The following is a 21,980-nucleotide window of genomic DNA, read 5'->3' as shown; positions in this document are numbered from 1 at the left end:
CCATAAAGAATGGAGTGTATCCGGTAGACCGGTTCGGAGTCGTTCTTATGCTCCACAATACTGATGGCAGTTCATCAAGCCAACAGCCCGGTGTCTTTTCGAGTGGTTCAATGAGCCTTGGTTTTATACCGGAAAGCACCAGCGCATTTGTTCTTTCCACTTGACCATTGCCTTGTGGGTGTGCCACTGAGCACAAATCCAACCGGATGTTGTTATCCTCACAGAATCGCTTGAACTCACCTTGGACAAAGTTAGAGCCATTGTCGGTTATGATACTATGTGGGTATCCGTACCGCAGGATGACGTCCTTTAGGAATTTCACCGTTGTGTGCCCATCACACTTTGCAATAGGCTTCACTTCCAGCCATTTGGTCAATTTATCCACCATTACCAAGATGTGGGTCATGTTTCCCCTTGCAGTTTTGAATGGGCCAACCATGTCAAGGCACCAAACAACAAACGGCCAAGTTAGCGGTATAGTTTTTAAACCAGATGCCGGGGTATGATTTTGCTTGGCATACCTCTGGCACCCATTGCATTTTCTTACCAAATCTTCAGCATTTTCCAGTGCAGTGGGCCAGTAGAACCCATGCCGGAACACTTTCGCCACCAGCGCCCTTGATGAAGCATGATGCCCACACTCTCCTTGGTGGATCTCCACAAGCATCTCTTTTCCCTCTTCCGGTTACACACATCTTTGAAGGACACCGGTAACACTTCTTTTGTACACCTCGCCATTGATGAAGGTGTATGCTTTGGCTCTCAGCTGGATCCTTCTCGATTAAGTTTCCTCAACCGGCAAGGTGCCGTTGATCAGGAATTCCTTAATAGGTTTAACCCAAGATGGTGCTTCTCTAACCACAAACACCGGTACGTCTATCTCCATACTATCCACCATCATTGCTTCTTCCGGTATAGATTCCGCAGTCCCCGGGTTTACCGGAGCAGTCACCGAGTGTACCGGTATAGTCCCCGGGTTTCCTTCATCAATATCCATTGGTACCACATGCGATTCCGGTACGAAAATTGATTCCGAGTCCGGACTTGGCTTGATCGATGGTACCCTTAAATGAGCCAAGGCTATTTCGCGAGGAATTTCCTGCCTAGATGAGCCCAGCTTGGACAAAGCATCCGCAGCTTCATTTTCAGCCCGCGGCACATGGTGAAACTCACATCCTTCGAAGAAGCTGGCAATCTTTTGCACGTGAAACCGGTATAAGGCCATGTTGGCATCTTTTGCATCCCAATCTCTGGAACACTGTTGCACCACAAGATCTGAATCGCCGTAGCAAACGATCCGGTGTGCACCGATTTCTTTTGCGACCTTAAGCCCATGGATCAGAGCCTCATACTCAGCGACATTGTTTGATGCCCTGAAATGCACTTGCAAAACATACCGGAGATGATCTCCCTTTGGCGAGGTGAGTACTACACCGACACCCAGACCTTCTTTGAGTTTGGATCCGTCAAAGTGCATCTTCCAGTATTGTATTTTTTGTTCCGGCGGCTTATATTGCATTTCCGCCCAATCGACCAAGAAATCGGCCAAGGCTTGTGATTTTATGGAATCTCTTCTTTCGTATACCGGCACGTATGGTGACAGCTGAATTGCCCATTTTGCAATCCTGCCGCTAGCATCTTTGTTGCCCATGATATCTGAAATGGGTGCTTCACTTACCACTTTCATGGGGTGCTCCTCGAAATAATGCTTAAGCTTCGTAGCGGCCATGAACACGCCATAGGTCATCTTCTGGAAGTGGGGGTAGTTTTGTTTTGAGAGGGAGAGCACCTTGCTCAAGTAGTATACCGGCCTCTGCACGACTTTTTCTTCCTCCTCTCTTTCCACTACAACCACAACACTTACGACCCGGTTAGTTGCTGCTATGTACAACAACATGGGTTCCCTTTCCAAAGGCGAAGCCAGTACCGGTGCGGTGGCTAGCATTGTTTTTAGCTCTTTAAACGCTGCGTCTGCCTGAGGGGTCCAGACGAACGTATTGGATTTTTTCATCAGAGCATAGAGTGGCAGAGCCTTTTCTCCCAACTTGCTTATGAACCGGCTTAGCGATGACAAGCTTCCGGTAAACTTCTGCACGTCCTTGAGATCTTGTGGTATAGTCATTCTTTCAATGGCCAGGATCTTTACCGGATTCACCTCAATGCCCCGGCTCGATACAAGAAAACCAAGCAGCTTGCCAGCAGGGACACCGAAGGTGCATTTTGCCAGATTGAGTTTCATCCGGAACCTTCTTAAGTTGTCAAAAGTTTGCCGGATATCGTCGATCAAGGTTTCTTTTACCTTAGTTTTTATCACGACATCGTCCACATAGACTTGCACATTTTTTCTGATTTGATTAAACAAGCATTTTTGCATACAGTGCTGGTACGTTGCACCAGTGTTGCGCAAACCGAAAGGCATGGTGACATAGCAATAAGCCCCGTGCGGGGTAATGAACGCAGCTTTTATTTGATCTTCCTTTTTCAGGGGAATTTGGTGGAAACCGGAATAAGCATCCAGGAAAGACAACAACTCACACCCAGCAGTGGAATCAATCACTTGATCGATCCGCGGTAGAGGGAAAGGATCTTTTGGGCAAGCTTTGTTCAGGTTGGTGTAGTCGACGCACATGCGCCACACCTTTGGAGCTTTTGCTTCAAGGTTCTCTTCTTTCTTCTTTTCAACCAGCACCGGATTGGCTAGCCACTCAGTATGCAGTACTTCCACGATGAAACCGGCAACCAGCAACTTTGTCACTTCTTCTCCAATGATTTTTCTCCTATCCTCAGCAAATCGGCGCAAGGGCTGCCTTACCGGCTTAGCATCCTTCCGGACATTTAAACAGTGCTCAACCAGCTCCCTCGGAACACCTACCAAATCATCAGTAGACCAGGCAAAGATATTCTGATTCTCACGGAGGAAGCTGACGAGCGCGCTTTCCTATGCCTCACTCAGGCCGGCACCGATACGAACGGTACGCTCAGGGTAAGCCGGATCCAGCACAATGTCTTTTGTTTCCTTTGTCGGCTTGAATGCCGGTGTGCCCAAGTTTCCACTCATTGCCGCTAAGCTCAACTGTGAGGACTGAGCCAGCGTAACCGCAGTTTGCATCCTCCTTTTTTCCTCTGCAATTACCAGCGATTCTGCCAGGTTTGATCCGGCAGAAGCAGTTTCCAGCAAAATCTTGTAGTTTCCCACCACAGTTAAGGGTCCACGAGGTGCCGACATATTCATCTTGAGATAGGCCGTATGAGTTGAGGCCATGAAGGCTGCCAATGCCGGCCTCCCCAGCAATGCGTGATAAGGACTGTCTAGGTCCACCACTTCAAACAGAATGTTTTCAACCCGGTAGTTGTCACGTCCTCTGAATGACACATCCACCCGGATTTTTCCTACCGGTGCGCAGGACAAGCCCGGAACGATTCCGTGGAATGTTGTGTGAGTTGGCTGCAGCATGTTTTCTGTTATCCCTAGTGTATGCATGGTGTGTCGGTACATGATATTTATGCTGCTTCCATTGTCTATCAGCACTTTGCTGAACTTGACTCGAGTCGTTGGCCCATGCATGATTGGGTCCACTACAAGAGCATAGCCGCCCGGATTCGGCATGATCTTGGGGTGATCCTTGAACGACCAGGTAATTTCCTAATCTGACCACAACATGTATTTGGGAACTGCCGGCATCACTGCGTTCACTTCCATGGAACGACGATGCATGCTTTGCCTGTCGGTTGGCTCAGTAACGAACATAACGCAGCATAAGTGCGGGTCCTTGTAAATGTTCCGGCCCAAAGGTGCCGGCGGTGGCGGTTGATCACTACCCTCTTCCACCTGGTGAACTTGCTGGTGCTGCTGTACCGGTATGGTATTGGCTCCGGTAAGCGGTGGTGGCAGTGGTAATGGATGCTGATGCAACATGTCATGTGAGGGTGGCAGTACTGTGGAACACCCTTGTGCTTGCGCATCTTTTGCCGCACCTCTCAGCATCAAGTGCTTGATCCAAGAACAATCTTTTGTCAAATGGTTTGCCGGCCTCGTCAGATTCGGAGTGTGAAACCGGCATGGTTGCTCCATTGATGCTTCCATGGTGTATCTAATATGTTCTTGCCAATCTTTTTTCTCTCCCCACTTCTTCTTCTCAACCCATTGTTTTTTAGGACCCGCCCATGGCTGCGATCCGGTTTTTTGCCTCTGGCTCCCGCTAGGGCCGTAATGTTCCTGTACCGCGGCTACTTGCTGCGGACCATATCTTCTATCAGGAAAATTTTCTCTTCTTTTGTTGTGCCGGTTATCCCGGTACTGATCTTGGCGTGGTTGGCTTGTATGTGCCGGTTCGGCTTGTACTGCCGGTTGCATTGGGTCTCCCAACGCATAATTGTTAGCCACCCGCATCATTTTAGCCAATGTGGTTGGCATGTTCCTTTGTAGCCTTTGCCACAACGGTGACCCTCTCCGGCATCCGTGACAGAACCAAGCAATCGCTTGTGCTTCTATCACACCTTCGCACGTATTTCTTGTCGAGTTCCACCAGGTCAGGTAATCCCGGTCTGTTTCATTAGGACGCTGCAAGCATAGAGCGAGTTGTTGCGGCCTGTTTGGCCTTTTGTAAGTGCTGCTGAAGTTGCTCACAAAAGCTTCCTCAAAGTCCAGCCATCCGTTGATACTTCCCCTTGGCAAATTGTTAAGCCAAATTCTAGCCTGTCCCACTAGGAAGGACGGTATGATTCTCACAGCCCAGCGCCGGTTTCCTCCGCCACCAGCGACGTACACACTTGTGACATAATCTGCCAGCCAATCTTCCGGCTTAGTCGTGCCATCGTATGTTTTTGTATCTCGAGGCAACTGGAAGTTGCGTACTGGTGGTTCTTCTCCCATGATGCGTGGACCAAAACATTGCGGACCTGGTGGACCCTCAGCTTCAATTATTTCAGAAAGGTGCACTCTGTCCAGACGGTGCCTCGCATCCCGTTCTGGTAAGCATCTTTCCCCCACGCGCTCCCCTAAAGGGTTCCGGTAGGCTCTGGTCCGTTCCACTCCGGAATCTTCTTCATCATATCTTACCGGTACCGCGGCTCTTGCCTGCCGCTACCTTGGTGGTGGTATCTCATTCGCATTAGCTGCTCTGGGCGCTCGATAATTTTGCCCGGTTTCATCTCTACCGGCATAAGCGTTCCCAGCATAAGCTTCTCCGGCATAGTCATCTCCGGCATAGCCGTGACCTGCCCTTTGATTTTTTCTTCCGGCCTCATATTGCCCGGCTTGTTGTTTTCCGGCAAGAACCAGATCATACACGGTCATCTGCCGCGCATTTCCTTCCTTTTCTCTTCTTCTGTCCGGATGGGGGGACGATGCCTGCCCCTGGGACTTGCTTCCGGCGTTTCTTGCAGAACGCACAGATTTTGATGCCGCAGCTGCTTTGTTTTCTCTAGCAAGCTCAGCATTTTGCTCCTGAATCACATCAAGCAGTTCTCTAACACGATCTTGCTGTTTTGCTAAAGCATCTCCGCTAAGCGATTCACACAGCTCCATAGCAGCCCTAGCAGCTTTTATAGTTTTATCCGGGCTACTGTACTTAGGTTTCTCTACGATGCTCAAAGAAACAGAAGCACTCTTGCCGGCAAGAACTTCCTTACGCAAATCCTGATCTAGATTGCGAGCCTTAAGCCGGTTTTCTGGCACCCTAGCAGCCTGAGCGCTAACTGAAGCAAAGCCATGGGTAGCGTTATACTCACGTAGGGTTAGGTTCAGCTCGCGCTGCGCCCGGATGATGTCCGCGCCTCCGGAAAGCAGCTTCTTGCGCGTTGCCTCCAGCTCCGCCTGAGCCGCTACCGGGTCGATGTTCTGCGCGATGGGTGTCACCAGCACGTTCATCGCCGCTTGAAGTGGTGTCTCCGGTGGTGCAGAAGATGTTCCCGCAGCGCCTGTGTCGCGCTCCAACGGTGGCTTGGCCGGACGGGTCGATGCCGCACGTCCAGCACCCTCTTCCACAGCTTCCTTGCCAGCGCCAACCGCGCCAGCCATCATGACCTCCACGCTGCCGGTGGCGCGGCCAGCACATAGCCACCTTGGCGGATCCGGCGCCACCAGCACCGGCGAGAGGCGCTGGCGCACAGGGACAGTGCCGAAGTAGATGCGGTGGCTGCCGAACTCGATGATGCGGCCGTTCTTGGGGAAGACGCCACCGTTGGCGAAGCAGCCCGCGTTGTCGTTGATGAAGTCCATGGAGTAGATGCGCTGCACGAGCGCAAACACCGTCCGCTCGCCGGCGACGTCAAGGAGACCTGCCCGAATGTGAACTCCAGCAAGCGCCGCTTCATGCCCCACGGTGGGCGCCAACTGTCGTCGTGGTGAACAGACAGATGCCATGGGATGGCTTAAGTTGGGGCCGAATGGGCGCTAGAGAATTCGGGGGAGGGTTTTTGATTAGATTGGATGAACTTCCGGATGCTTTCCTCAAGAACTTGGCCTAAGCCAGAGGTAGAAGAAGAAAGACACAAGGAAGAACTCTGCTCTAGATCTCTCTCTTCATTGATCTCCACAGATTACAGGTTTGTGCATACAAGGTTCGTCGTCTGGCTCGTACATCTCATGCCCGCGATGGGGTGTGCCCCCTCTCCTTATATAAGGGAGTGGGTGGCTTACAGGGGAAGAAACCCTAGGAAACCCTAATGGCATCTTTGAACAGACAAACTACTTTACAAAGCTACTTTAATCATAGATGACGCCGGTATCTTCTTTAATCAGGGAAGCTGACGTTCCCCGGTTGCTTTTGGCGTCATCTTCCTCTTTCGTGTCAGGGCTTCGTTTAAAGCTACTTGGCTTAGCTCATCCTTGTCCTCTAGCTCTTTGAGAGAATCTTTGACCAGTCTTGCCGACGTGCTACAGTACACATCTTACCGGTGACCCGGTGTCTTCTTAGCTCATTCCGGTATACCCCTCTTGGGGATACCGGTATAGATTTACTTAGCCAAACGTTTAACTTCGCATTCCGGAATAAACATTAAAACGGTATCTTGATGGCTCAAACCATCCGGTTTGGCATGCCTTTGGCATACCGGGGGTCATCCCCCCAACAGAAAACCCTTGTCAACAACATGACATGTTGTGTGATTCTTCACAACATGATCATCGAGGATGAAAGAGAGTTGAGCTTGCCCTGCTTCTATGACAATGTTGGCACCTGATGCGTGTAGTTGACACGTCCGTTGGGAACCCCAAGAGGAAGGTGTGATGCGCACAGTAGCAAGTTTCCCTCAGTAAGAAACCAAGGTTTAATCGAACCAGTAGGAGTCAAGAAGCACGTTGAAGGTTGATGGCGGAGGAGTGTAGTGTGGCGCAACACCAGGGATTCCGGCGCCAACGTGGAACCTGCACAACACAACCAAAGTACTTTGCCCCAACGTAACAGTGAGGTTGTCAATCTCACCGGATTGCTGTGAACAAAGGATTAACCGTATTGTGTGGAAGATGATTGTTTGCGAAGAACAGTAAAGAACAAGTATTGCAGTAGATTGTATTTCAGATGTAAAGAATAGGACCGGGGTCCACAGTTCACTAGTGGTGTCTCTCCCATAAGATAGCAGATGTTGGGTGAACAAATTACAGTTGGGCAATTGACAAATAAAGAAGGCATAACAATGCACATACAAATATCATGATGAGTACTATGAGATTTAATCAGGGCATTACGACAAAGTACATAGACCGCCATCCAGCATGCATCTATGCCTAAAAAGTCCACTTTCAGGTTATCATCCGAACCCCTTCCGGTATTAAGTTGCAAGCAACAGACAATTGCATTAAGTATGGTGCGTAATGTAATCAACACAAATATCCTTAGACAAAGCATCGATGTTTTATCCCTAGTGGCAACAGCACATCCACAACCTTAGAACTTTCTGTCACTGTCCCAGATTTAATGGAGGCATGAACCCACTATCGAGCATAAGTACTCCCTCTTGGAGTCACAAGTATCAACTTGGCCAGAGCCTCTACTAGCAACGGAGAGCATGCAAGAACATAAATAACATATATGATAGATTGATAATGAACTTGACATAGTATTCAATATCCATCGGATCCCAACAAACACAACATGTAGGATTACAAATAAACGATCTTGATCATGATAGGCAGCTCACAAGATCGAACATGATAGCACAATGAGGAGAAGACGACCATCTAGCTACTGCTATGGACCCATAGTCCAGGGGCGAACTACTCACACATCGATCCGGAGGCGATCATGGCGATGAAGAGACCTCCGGGAGATGATTCCCCTCTCCGGCAGGGTGCCGGAGGCGATCTCCTGAATCCCCCGAGATGGGATTGGCGGCGGCAGCATCTCTGGAAGGTTTTCCGTATCGTGGCTCTCGGTACTGGGGGTTTCGCGACGGAGGCTTTAAGTAGGCGGAAGGGCAGGTCAAGAGGCGCCACGGGGGCCCCACACAACAGGGCCGCGCGGGCCCCTTGCTGGCCGCGCCGCCCTGTTGTGGTGGCGCCTCGTGGCCCCACTTCGTCTCTCCCTCGGACTTCTGGAAGCTTCGTGGAAAAATAGGACCCTGGGCGTTGATTTCGTCCAATTCCGAGAATATTTCCTTACTAGGATTTCTGAAACCAAAAACAGCTTAAAACAAAGAATCGGCTCTTCGGCATCTCGTCAATAGGTTAGTGCCGGAAAATGCATAAATATGACATATAATGTATATAAAACATGTGAGTATCATCATAAAAGTAGCATGGAACATAAGAAATTATAGATACGTTTGGGACGTATCAGCACCCGAGTGGAATCCCAACTCAATCCGGATCGCATTGAAGCTTTTCTTGAAACTCATCGGAAGATTGAGAATGCCAGTACCCATGCCTAGCTCGTCTATGATCTGAAGATGCACCACTGGCAGCGACATGGCCATCGCCTTTGATCCTACCATTCCATTCATTTGTTTGTCACATGTATCATTGTTCAGATATTTGTTCATTTGTCCAATTTTCCGAGAGTTTTTTTTTTGAAACAAAATATATTAAGCTAGCAAGCCGCCTCATAAAAAACCTTCCAGTCCCCTTAGGTACCCTGGTAAGGAAAAAAGTGCGTCTGGAACTTGCTGCTACTAAGTTATATCACCATTACATCGTTTAAGAGAGGTTGGAGAATGAAGCTAGGGGGTTCATCGACCCAATTACAATCTAACTGAATTTTAAAACACTCCTGAGCTAAACTATGAGCAACCATATTTGCTTCTCTTAAACAGTGCCGAAGCGAGACCTCACAAATTGAGACAGCCAAATCAACACAATCCGCATATACCGCCGTTGCCTCCGAGCTCCATTGGTGAACCCCTGTACAAGATTCAATCGTCTCCACAGAATCTGATTATGCCACAATAACATTGCATCCCCTCTCGCTAGCCAACCTCAATCCTTCCTTCATAGCATAGGCCTCCGCCATCGACACCGAGCCTACATGTGGTAAATAATACGAGCTCGCTGCGATATAATTTCCCTTGTAATCTCGCAGAACGACCCCAACCACACATGCATGTAAATCTTGAGAGAAAGAGGCATCTACATTCAGTTTCACTTCTCTAGGTTTCGGCTTCTCCCATTTTACATCCGAGATCATGTTCTTCTTTGTAATTACCGCGGCATTGGCCGTGATCGCCAAGATGGACATCTTACATTTGTTTAGTGGAGGCACTTCTTCAGATCTTGCCCGCCTTCTCCTCAGCCACCACATGTACCAGCATGTGATCATCACAAGCTCCTTCAGGTGTATTGAGTCAAGACCCAGCACCTCATTCATATCTTGACGCAGAATGTGCTCTAGGATTGCCGATCCCGATCTATCAACAATAGTAGCATCATCAATAATGTGTTGGATATTCAAACTATGCCAAACTTCTCTGGCCGCTGGCCACTCAAATAGGAGGTGCTTGACATCCTCCGCATGTATAGTACAGATAGGGCATGCTGCAGTATCTCCGATATGCCTGTTTGCCAAGATACATTTCAACGGTATAATACCATGTAGTGCCCGCCAGATAAAGATTTTTACTTTGCTTGGGACTTGCAATTTCCAAAGAATGCTCCAAACTGGGTTTTGAGCTGAACTTCATGGGAGAGATAATTAACCAGCTCTCGGACCGAATTGGTGCTTCCACTGAATATAATAACCTGATTTCGCTGTATACATTCCATGCCTTGTGCCTCTCCAAGCAATAAAATCATCAAACCCGTGGTTATTGATCGGTATTTGGAGAATCCTCTCAACATCCACTCGGTTAAATATATCCCGCAGCACATCTTCATCCCAGGTGGTTGTAATTGGGCTTATAAGTTCATGTACTTTTGTGTATAACTGTCGTGGTATCGTCACGGCATATGCCATAGGGTGGCTAATCGAAGTGGTTCCTAGTGGTCTCACGGCGGTATCCGGATGCGGGTATGGGCACGAGCGACACGGCGACGTACCCAGGTTCGAGGCCCTCCGATGGAGGTAACACCTCTACTCCTGCTATGAGTGTATATGATGATATCACAGTACAATGGTGCTCCTAGAGCTGTATCCGGCTGCTCCTGGGAGGCTAAGGTAGACGAAGGTCTCTCTCACAGGGCAGCGCTAAGTCTAGAATGAGTAAGAAGTCATCGATCGTCCCCCGCACGAGGGGGGTAGCCCAGCTTATATAGGCGCTGGCATTTTACATAGAAGTCCCTATGGTCTAGTGGCCGGCTTGGCCGGCTCCGGCTTCCGCTCCTTCCCGAGGCGTTGACGTCATGGAGCCGTTGAGGCCTCATGGCCTGTCCCATCCGCCTGCCGGAGTCAGCGGTATGGCGAGGAGGTGTCCCTGTCGCCATCATGCCCTGTAGCCGGTACGGACCGACGTACGCCATGATGGCCTGTCCGCCGCGTGGCACTGTTGCTCCACAGTGCCCCGCACTTTACGGGAGATGAGGTCAGCGTGGACCTTTGAACCCGGACCACCTACCCAGTTCCTTCTCGTGCAAGACTCGCCAGCCTCGAGTCGGTCTAGGGTGTAAACCCCAGTCGGATATGGCTTGTAGAAGCCGGCCCAGCCAAAGCGTTGAAGGCCGTAGCCAGGCCGACTAGGACTTAGGGCCAGCCGGCTCCTGGGTCAGCCGGCCACGGCTCCAGCCGGCCACGGCTCCAGCCGGCTGCTCCTCAGCCGGCCTTTGCCGCGAGCCGGCCGACCTCAAGCCGGCTGCTCCGCGTCCATTGCCCTACCCGGGGTCTTCCCCCCGACACTAGCCCCCGAAGCTGGCAAGGTCCTGCGTTAAGAGGGACCAAGGCAGGTTTCCCTGGCTTTAGATCTCTCGAATATGTTTCAGCGGCACTCGAAGGGGCCGACTGAGAATCTTCATTCAGCCGGCTGCGCCCTTATCCGGCTTGCTTTGTCCGGCTGCCTCCAACCGAACGCTATTTTTGCTTCTGCAACTTTCGCTTTTTCACAAGTGTTGACGATGTCTCCGCCTTGCTGAGAGAGTTTGGGACCGGATGGACTTTAATGTCCGGCTCCGGCTTGGGCGCGCCGGAGTCTCCGCCGCCTCGGGCCCTGCGCCCGACTTGACCGGTCTGACGGCTGGCTCCTGTTGCCGTTTCGTATGGTCACATCAGTGTCTCCTCCGGATCCGGTGCGGTAGTGGGGGAAGTGGCATGTCTGTTTCCAGTAACTGCCGCCGTCGTGGGGGGAAGTTATGGCACAGTAAATCCTGTCGTGGCCCACGATCGCCATGTGGCCACGCATCGGGCGCGCCAGGCGGCTATAAATGCCCCTGGAGCGGTATCGAGGCGCCCTTCTTCCTCCTCGCACTCCTGCTCCACTTCTCTTCGCACGAACTGCTTCACGCCGCCGCTCCTGTTCTTCGACGTCCTCCTGGCGAATTCCGGCGACCAAGCGCGGCCGCACACCTTGGTTTCTTCGCAGCCGTCCGCGCACCAAGCCGACGCCACGGGGCCCCGCGTCTCCACGGTACGCTCTCCGCCGCCACCGTCGCTGCCGTCCCGTGGCTCTTCCTCGCCCTTTCGTCTTTCTTGGTCCTCCTCTTCTTCTTCTTCTTCATCGATGGCTCAACCAAGCGGTTCTTGGAGGGGCTCCTATATGCGAGAGGATGACATCGAGTGGCTTGTGCGCCTCCGCCGGATTCCAGCGGGGGTGATTACGAGGGCGCCTGGCGCCGAGATGGAGCCCAGGCCTAACCCTGGCGAGCGTGTGGTCTTCGGAGCGCATCTCGACCGAGGGTTGGGCCTGCCGGCTTCACCCTTCTTCCGCCGGTTCCTCGACTTCTTCGGTCTGCAGCCTCACCACTTACCGGCCAACGCCTTCATCCTCCTCAGCTGCTACGTGGCCTTCATGGAAGGCTACGCCGGCTTGTGGCCAGACGTGGAGTTTTGGAGCCGGCTCTTCTACATCAAGGCGCAGACGACTGAAGGCCATCTGAGGACCTGCGGCGCCGCCTCCATATATCCTCGCACGGGTACGTCATTTCTGAGGATTCCGACTGTGGATTCCGTGAAGAACTGGCAGATGTCATTCTTCTACGTGCGGAACGACAACCCAGCCTTCGACCGGCTCAACCTGCCGGAATACAACCCGGCTCCGCCAGTCGGCCGGACCAACTAGGGCCACAACGCTAGGACGACGGACCCGGACGCGGAGGTGAATCTTTTGTGGGACTTCTTGGGAGAGTGCGTCACGGGGGGACGGCTGACTGCCGAGGACCTCCTCTGCACTTACATCGAGCGCCGGGTGCTGCCGCTCCAGAGGCGTGTCCACAAGATCGGGCACATGTCCGGCCGGCTTGATCCAACCCGGACGTCGAAGGTGGAGCTCACCAAGGCCCAGGTTGCCCGCCGGGTGAACAACATCACCAAGGCCAACATGCCGGAGAACTGGGATTGGGGGTTGCCGCCTTATGACCGGGCATCGCCGCCTGAATTGGTAAGTTTGGTGTTTTGGCCGACTTCCGGCTTGCGGCTGCGTGGCCGACTTGTTACTTATTTTGTTTTGCTTTCAGCTTTTCGACCGCCAGGGTGCTGAGGACGGTGACCTGGCGCAGAAGATCTGGACGCCGGATCATGTTGATCCGGCTGACCAAGCTGGCGACCAAGCCGGCGACGATGATCTGCCGGAGGTGCCGGACCAAGGCGGCCAGGGGGAGCACAACCCGCCGCCTTCACCGGAGCATGAGCAGGAGCAGGAGGAGCCAGCGGAGTCCGGTACGGGGCCGATTCCTGCGGTGCCCCTGCGCTCGAGGCCGCCTGGCGCCTCGGCGACTTCTGCACCCAAGGGGAGGAAGCGAGCCGGCGGCGGGTCCACGGCCAAGCTGGAGGCTAAGGCCAAGAAGCAGCGCCGGGTGGAGCCCAAGAAGGATCCAGAGGCAGCCGGGTGAGTCCTTTTTCTTCATTGTTTGATTCCTTTTCTTTTTATTTATCTTTTCTTGTTTGTTCGACTAGGGCTGCCATCAAGTTCACCCAGGGCGGCGGCTCTCGGCCGCCTCCCCATGTTGAGCCAACGCTCTCGCGGCAGAGGAGGGAGTCGACCCCGCAGTCTTTGATGCGCGCGCCACCTGTTGTCGTCGTGCCGCCTGTTGTCGTCGTGCCGCCTGCGGGAGCATCTTCAGCTGCACCTCCTTCTGTGGCGCCTGGCCGCGGCGTACAGGGTGAGCCGGTCTGCCGGCCTACTCTGGATGAGTTGTTTCCACGCCGCGCTCCCCTGTTGGGGCCTGCGGCGGGGGCCGGCAAGGGTGCGCCGCCAGCGGCCGGAGCTGGAGCCGGCGGGGCTGCGCCGCCCGAGACTGGAGCTGGAGCCAGCGGGGCTGCGCCGCCTAAAGCTGGGGCCGGCGGGGCTGCGCCGCCTGAGGGAACGCATCCGACGCCGGAGAAAGCGGACCCCACCGGACCAACTGCTTGGACCGTGCCGCCTCCGGCTTCGGAGCCGTCGAGGGAGGAGCCGGCCGGGAAGGAGCCGGCAAGGGAGGAGCCAGCGCGCTCGAAGGACGCCGACTCCCGGGCGTTGGTGAGGAAGGAGGGCCCGTCGGACCCATCTGAGGGCCTCCATGTGGCCAAGGGGGCCCGGCTGCTGCACGTGCCGTCCGCCTCCGATTCCACCCTTGGCTCGGCTGGCACCATGGAGAAGGCGTGGCATCAGGCGGATGCCTGCGAGGTGACCAGCCGGGAGGGGCGTCCGGGCGTGGCGCCCATGAAGATGTTCTTCTCCGGCTACCGTGCCAGCCTTAAAGCCAAGGCCGCCGAGACCCTTGCCCAGCTGGCAACGCCGGAGGATGCTGACAAGGTATGTATCTCATCTTATTTTTTGCAATTTTGTTGTTATCCTGGTAGCCCTCCGAGGCATGGGCCGGCTGCTTGGAGCCGGTCCGGGTTTCGTCTAACATCTGATCGTTTCTTTCAGGTGGTTGCGGAGCGACGCACCGTCTTGTACAACCAAGTCGTGACCAGCTACCACAAGGCCAAAATTGAGCGGGCCGGCTTGGCTCGCGAGCTGGAGGTTGCCAAGGGTAAGGTTTTCTTCCTTTTGACTTAGCTTCTTTTTCTTTGATTTCGCTCGGCTGACGACTTTTCTTGTCGACTTGCAGCTGAGGCTGCCCGGGTCCCACAGCTGGAGTCGGACCTTCAGGCCGCCCACGCCCAATGCGCCGAGAGCGAGGAGGCGGGCCGGGCTGCTGCCGCCAAGCTGAAGGTGGCTGATGGGGAGCTGACGCGGCTGCGCCGACTTGAGGATAACCACCTCAAAGAGCTGGCCGCCCTCAAAAAGGATGCGGACGAGAAGCTGGAGGGCCTGAGCAAGCGGCTGGAGGAGGTGGAACGGCAGCGGCTTGCGCTTCGCCAAGAGGTGACCGCTAAGTCTGATGAGCTGTCGGCCACCGCCAAGCGGTGGGTGAATGAAATTAGTGCGCTTGACCGCGGCTTGGCAGGTGAGTCTTCTCTTTCCTTCCCCTTTGCCGGCTTTCGGCCGTCGGCTGCCGGCTTAGGTTGGCAGCCGGCGGCTGAAACTGATTTTTTCGATATCTCTATCTTCAGGCTGGGGGCAGTCGGTTCTTGCCGGCTGTCGCCAGTCTTTTAAATTTCGATATCTCCATCTTCAGGCTGGGGGCAGTCGGTTCTTGCCGGCTGCCGCCAGTCTTTTAAATTTCGACAATCTCCATCTTCAGGCTGGGGGCAGTCGATTCGTGCCGGCTGCCGCCAGTCTTACTTTGAATATTTGCCTTTTTCTGCCTTTGACAGGCTTCTGATGTGCTTCTTCTTTGCAGCGGCCTTCCCTGAGGCGCAGGATGTGGCACTAGCGGCTGTTGGCAAGGCGCGGGAGGAGCGCCGGCAGGCCACTGGGGAGCAGAGCTCTGCCTTCTTCACCATGGAGGACTATCTGGCGTCCATGGCCGCCCGCGTGGAGCCAATCACTAAGCTTGGCTGGGAGCTCCGGAAGGCGGCGGAGGAACTGATCCGGCTGCTGTGGCCGACAGAGACGCTGCCGCAGGACCTCGCCAACCTCATCAAGTGGCTGGAGACGGCGCCTGACCGCTTCCTCGACTGGAAGGAGTCGGCTGCGCGTGCTGGAGCCGATATGGCCCTCTCCTTCGTGCTCTCCTGGTATGACGAGGTCAACCTTGACCAGCTGGAGTGCCGGAGGGCTGATGTGGAGGAAGGCCTTTCGGCGGAGAACAAGACCGCCCGGCTTGCCCGCGCCTGCGCCATTGCCGACTTCATCGACAAGCGCATCTTCATCGAGGATCCGAACCCGCCGTCCGACGACGAGGAGGAGGAGGCGGAAGAAGATACGGATATGCCTGAAGCGGACCGGGCAGCCGGCAACGCTGATGCTCCCCCGGCTGGTCCTGATCCAGTCGGTGCTTAAATTTTATCTGTTAAGATGTTGCTTTTGACAGGACAATTCGTTAAATCCCCGGGATGCCGGGTGCATATGTAAGACAATGTTATTATCCTTTTATTAGGGCACACTTTAATGTGTTTGTTTAATCATTTGTGTGCCGGCTTGCTTTCTTTCAACTTGTTCGCTTTTTCCCATCCGCCCCACTCTTTGGCTTTGCCCTTGCCGATCGTACGTCCGACTTGCGGTCCGTCGCCGGATCAAGAGCGGGCCGCTGGGTGAGGCCGACAGTATTTCAGTCGAACGAGTCGAATTCGGCAGTCCGACACTTATGAAGAGTTGTGCAAGAATTGATTCGCTTTCACTCTTTCCCTTAACCGTCTTTCGCGTGCCGGCTCCCTAGGCACTTACTCCCGCCAGCCGGACAGCCGGGTTGCGGTCTGTAGCTGGTCGGAAGCCGGCTGTCGGAAACCGGATCACGTTACTAAGCCGGCCGCGTGAGAGGGTGTTAGCCAATCGGCGAAAACAATAGAGTACGCGAAAAACTTATCGAAATCGGCGCTCTTGGCGCTTGCTTTTTCATAGCTTACAAAAGGGAGTACAAGGGATACATACATTCCTGCTCTCAAGTGTAAAATGGTCGAAGCAACCTGACAATCAAGGGACGTTTAGTCTCCTCATCAGTTTTGTTCGCCTTGTTTTTCTTAGCCTCTTGGGCATCTATGAGATAGTACGAATCATTGCCTACTGCCTTGCTCACGATGAAGGGACCCTCCCATGGGGATGATAGTTTATGCTGTCCGGCTGTCCGTTGGATCAGCCGGAGCACTAGGTCTCCTTCTCGGAATGCTAAGGACTGGACCTTCCGGCTGTGATAGCGTCAGAGGCTTTGCTGGCATACGGTGGACCTGGACTCGGCCATCAGCCGGACTTCTTCGACCAGGTCGACTCCATCTTCACGAGCTTCTTTGGATTCAGCTTCTGTGTATAGCTTGATCCTTGGCGCGTCGTGCTCGATGTCAGTCGGCAGGACGGCTTCGGCCCCGTATACGAGGAAGAAGGGCGTGAAGCCGACTGAACGGTTCGGCGTCGTGCGCAGGCTCCATAGTACGCTGGGCAGCTCTTCAATCCAGCAGCCTGCTGAGCGCTCAAGCGGCTCCACCAGCCGGGGCCGGATGCCGGCTAGGATCAGGCCGTTTGCCTTTTCCACTTGGCCGTTTGACTCCGGATGCGCCACGGACGATAGGTCCATTCGGATCCCCATCTCCCCGCAATAGCGTTTGAAAATGCCTTCGGCGAAGTTGCTGCCGTTGTCGGTGATGATGCTATGGGGGTAGCCATATCTCACGATTATCTCCTTGAGGAATGTGACGGCTGTGGAGCCGTCCAGCTTCTTGATTGGCTTGGCCTCGATCCACTTAGTGAATTTATCAATCATCACCAAGAGATGTGTCATGCCGCCTCGGGCTGTCTTGAATGGGCCCACCATATCCAAGCCCCATACGGAAAACGGCCAGGTAATGGGGATGGTCTTCAAGGCGGAAGCCGGCGTGTGCTTTTGCTTGGCAAAGCGTTGGCAGCCGTTGCACTTCTTCACCAGTTCTTCTGCGTCTCTGAGCGCAGTCGGCCAGTAAAAACCGTGCCGGAAGGTTTTGGCCACTATGGCTCTGGAGGAGGCGTGATGGCCGCACTCTCCCTGGTGGATTTCCCGTAGGAGTTCAATCCCTTCAGCCGGCTCGACGCACCGCTAGAGCACCCCACTTACGCTGCGTTTGTACAGCTCGTGGTTGATGATTGTGTAGGCCTTGGCCCTTCTCTCAATCTGCCTGGCTTGGACCCTGTCATGGGGCAGCACACCATCGGTGAGGTAGGAGAGGAATTCTTGTGCCCATGATGGTACGCATTTTATTTCAAACACGCTGACCACCAAGGCCTCCATCTTCGAAGCTTCCGGATTCGACTGCGTGGTCGCCGGGTTCGGCTGTGGAGCCGGCGGGTTCGGCTGAGAAGCCCCCGAGTTTGGCTGAGAAGCCCCCGGGTTGGACTGAGAAGCCCCCGGATTCGGCTGTGGAGCCGGCGGGTTTGGCTGATGAGCCCCCGACTTGGGCGATGAAGCCCCCGGGTTCGGCTGAGAAGCCCCCGGGTCAGCCGGCACGAATATGGAATCCGAGTCCGGTGACGGTATGATGGATGGCTTCCGCAGATGCGCCAAGGCAACCCCCGGCGGAATTGCTTGCCAGGTTGAGCCTATCTTGGACAGCGCGTCAGCCGCCTCGTTGTTTGCCCGCGGCACATGATGGAACTCGCAGCCATCAAAGAAGCCGGACAGTTGCTGGACGTGGAAGCGGTACGAGGCCATGTTGGCGTCCTTCGCGTCCCAGTCGCCAGATGCTTGTTGTATGACCAAGTCGGAGTCGCCGAAGCAGAGGATGCGACGCACGCCTATCTCCTTGGCCAGCTTCAGCCCATGGATGAGCGCCTCGTACTCCGCCACATTGTTGGATGCGGCGAAGTGGAACTGCAGGACGTAGTCCAGCCGATCTCCCTTGGGAGAGGTAACGACGATGCCGGCTCCCAAGCCGTTTCGCATCTTTGAGCCGTCGAAGTGCAGCTTCCAGTGTGTGGAATCGGGCACCGGCGGCAAGTATTGCATCTCGGCCCAGTCGACGAAGAAGTCCGCGAGGATCTGCGACTTGATGGCCGTGTGTGGCTCGTAGATGATGGTGTGGGCGGCTAGCTCCAGGGCCCACTTGGCAACCCGGCCATTGGCGTCTTTGCTGCCGATGATTTCCGCCAAGGGTGCCGTGGCCACCACCTTGATGGGGTGCTCCTGGAAGTAGTGCTTGAGCTTCTTGGCCGCCATGTATACGCCGTAGGTGACCTTCTGGTAGTGGGGGTAATTTTGCTTCGACTGGGACAACACTTCGCTGAGATAGTAGACTGGGCGCTGGACCGACTGCTCCTTGCCGGCTTCCTTGCCGGCCTCCTTGCGCTCCACCACCAGGACGACGCTAACCACACGATTGGTGGCAGCGATGTATAACAGCATCGGCTCCATTGAAGCCAGCGATGCGAGGATGGGCGCGGTCGAGAGTATGCGCTTCAAGTCACGGAAGGCTTCATCCGCCTGCGGTGACCAGACGAATTTGTCCGATTTTTTCAGCAGCTGGTACAAGGGCAGTGCCTTCTCCCCCAGCCGGCTGACGAAGCGGCTCAAGGAGGCCAGGCATCCGGTGAACTTCTGGACGTCCTTGAGGCACTGCGGCAGCTCCATCTTCTCAATGGCACTGATCTTCTCCGGGTTGGCTTCGATTCCTCGCTGAGAGACGAGGTAGCCCAGGAGTTGGCCGGCTGGCACGCCGAACGTGCACTTGGCCGGGTTGAGCTTCATCCGAAATCTTCGCAGATTGGTGAAGGTTTCTCTCAGGTCATCAAGGAGGGTAGGCATCTCCTTGGTTTTTACAACGACATCATCCACATATGCGTGAACATTTCTGCCGATTTGATCTGCAAACACTTTTGCATGCACCTTTGGTAGGTGGCGCCTGCATTTTTCAAGCCGAATGGCATAGTCGTGTAGCAGTAAGCCCCATACGGGGTAATGAACGAAGTCTTTATTTGATCAGCCGGATTCAAAGGAATCTAGTCATAGCCTGAATAGGCATCTAAGAAAGACAACAGTTCACAGCCGGCAGTCGAGTCTATAACTTGATCTATGCGCGGCAGGGGGAAGGGATCCTTCGGGCACGCCTTGTTGAGGCTGGTGTAGTCGATACACATGCGCCAGGAGCCGTTCTTCTTCAAAACCAGGACCGGGTTCGCCAACCAGTCCGGGTGCAGCACTTCCATGATGAAGCCGGCTGCTAGGAGCCGGGCGATTTCTTCACCGATGGCCTTCCTTCGTTCTTCGGCGAAGCACCTGAGGGGCTGCTTCACCGGCTTGGCTTCAGGCCTGACGTGGAGGTGGTGCTCAGCCAACTCCCTCGGTACACCCGGCATGTCCCTTGGAGACCATGCGAAGATGTCCCGATTCTCACGGAGGAAGCTGGTGAGCTCGCTTTCCTATTTGCTGCTCAAGCCGGCACCGATGGTGACGTACTTGTCCGGCTGCGCCGGGTCGAGCAGGATCTTCTTGGTGTTGTCGGCCGGCTGGAAGTGAGTCGTCCCAGCCGGGTTGCCTACAGCCGGCATGTCCGCCTGCGCGGCCTTAGCCAGGGCGACGGCGTCGTGGATGAGCTGCTTCTCGGTGGCGATGACCAGCGTCTGGGCCATCTTGGAGCTCTGCGTGGCGCAGTCCATGGAGCGGCGGTAGTCGCCGGCTACGGTGATGACCCCCTTTGGGCCAGGTAGCTTAATCTTCAGGTACCCATAGTGGGGCACCGCCATGAACTTGGTCAGGGCCGGCCTGCCCAGGAGCGCGTGGTAGGGACTGACGAGGTCCACCACCTCGAACTCGATCCTTTCGGTGCGGAAGTGATCCGGCTTCCCGAACATCACCTCCAGCGTGATCCGGCCGATCGGCTGGCAGCAGTGGCCTGGCACGATGCCATGGAAGACGGTGGGGGTGGGGCACAACTCGGCCTCCTGGATGCCCAGCTTGCGGGCGGTGTCGCGGTAGAGGATGTTGATGCTGCTGCCCCCGTCGATGAGGACGCGCGAGAAGCGCACGCTGCGCCGTGTTGTGCCGATGGTGGGGTCGAGGACCATGGCGTAGCTGCCCGGCTTCGGCAGGACAGCTGGTGTGTCACGGCGATCAAAAGTGATGGCCTGCTCTGACCAGTTTAGGTACTGGGGGACCGGCGGTATGACCGCATTGACCTCGAGGGAACGGCTCTGCTGGCTCGTCTTGTCCTCGGGCTCGGAGGTGAAGATGATGTAGGTAGCATCCTCGGCCAAGTAGCGGCCATGGTGCACGTGGTTAGCCTCGTGGTGCTCGAGGTTGGCGTTCTCTGCGCCGGCTTGGCCACCCGGCCCGCCGGCTGGTGGAGGCGGGGGTGGAGGCGGGAGAGGTTCACCGCTTGTCAGCCGCTTCATGAAGTGGCAGTCGCGGGTGGTGTGGTTGGAGGGGTTCTTGCCGCTGTGGTACTTGCACGGCGAGTCGAGCATTTGCTCGAAGGTGTACTTCGGCTTCCAGGGCCGGTCTTGCTTCTGGCGCCGGCTTCCGCCAGCCGTCGCATGGTCCGACACGGCTGCTACCTGGGTAGAACCGTACCGGCGGTCCGGCTGGTCGTTGTGCCGCTTGCCGCGGTAGTTGTCCCGCCGGCTGCCATGCGAGCCGCCCTCGGCCGGCTTGTTGTTGTTGTCCCGCCTGGCGGGGGCCGGCGAAATTTCAGCCGGAGGCTTGCCGGCTTCCTCAGCCAGCGCGTATTTGTCGGCGATGGCCATCAAGGCGGCCATCGACTGGGGGTCGCTGCGGCGTAGCTTGTGCCACAGCATGGTGTTGGGCCGACACCTCCCATGAAGAAGCTGATGGCCTGGATCTCGTGCACGCCCTCGCAGGAGTTGCGCGCTCGCACCAGCGCGTTAGGTACGCGCGATCCGTCTCGTCCGGGCCCTGCTTGCACATCTCCAGCTGTTGGGGCCGACCCGGCCGGCGGTAAGTGCCGGTGAAGTTGCTGATGAAGGCAGCTTCAAAGTCCAGCCGGCCGTTTATACTGCCGGCTGGCAGGTTGTTGAGCCATGTGCGGGCGGAGCCGAGCAGCATGAGGGGGGAGTAGCGCACAGCCCAGCGCTTGTTGCCTTTGGCGATGCCGACTGCGGTGGAGTAGTCCAGCAGCGAGTCCTCCGGCTTGGCAGTGTCGTCGTACTTGGGGGTGTCGCGCGGGAGCTGGAAGCCGTCGATCATGGGCTCATTGATGATGCGCGGCCCGAAACACTTTGGGCCGGCTGGCGCTTCTTCTTCCGCGATGCGAGATTCGACCAGCTGATCGAGGCGTTCTCGGGCGTCAGTTGGTTCGATGCGCGGGCCCAGCCGGGATCGTGCCGGCTGGCGTGCGCCGCTTGCTTCTGGAGCCGGCCGGTGTTGGCGGCGGGGCTCGGAGTCTTGCTCCTGGTTCCGGCTTGGAGGAGGCCGGCTACGGCTGCTGCCGCTCGGGTGGTGGCTCGGCCGGCTCGAGCTTGCG

This window comes from Lolium perenne, chromosome 7 (genome assembly GCF_019359855.2).
Source record: "Lolium perenne isolate Kyuss_39 chromosome 7, Kyuss_2.0, whole genome shotgun sequence".
NCBI classification, from domain to species: Eukaryota; Viridiplantae; Streptophyta; class Magnoliopsida; order Poales; family Poaceae; genus Lolium; species Lolium perenne.
The sequence above is the reverse complement of the archived record's forward strand: the minus strand, read 5'-3'. Positions refer to the sequence as shown.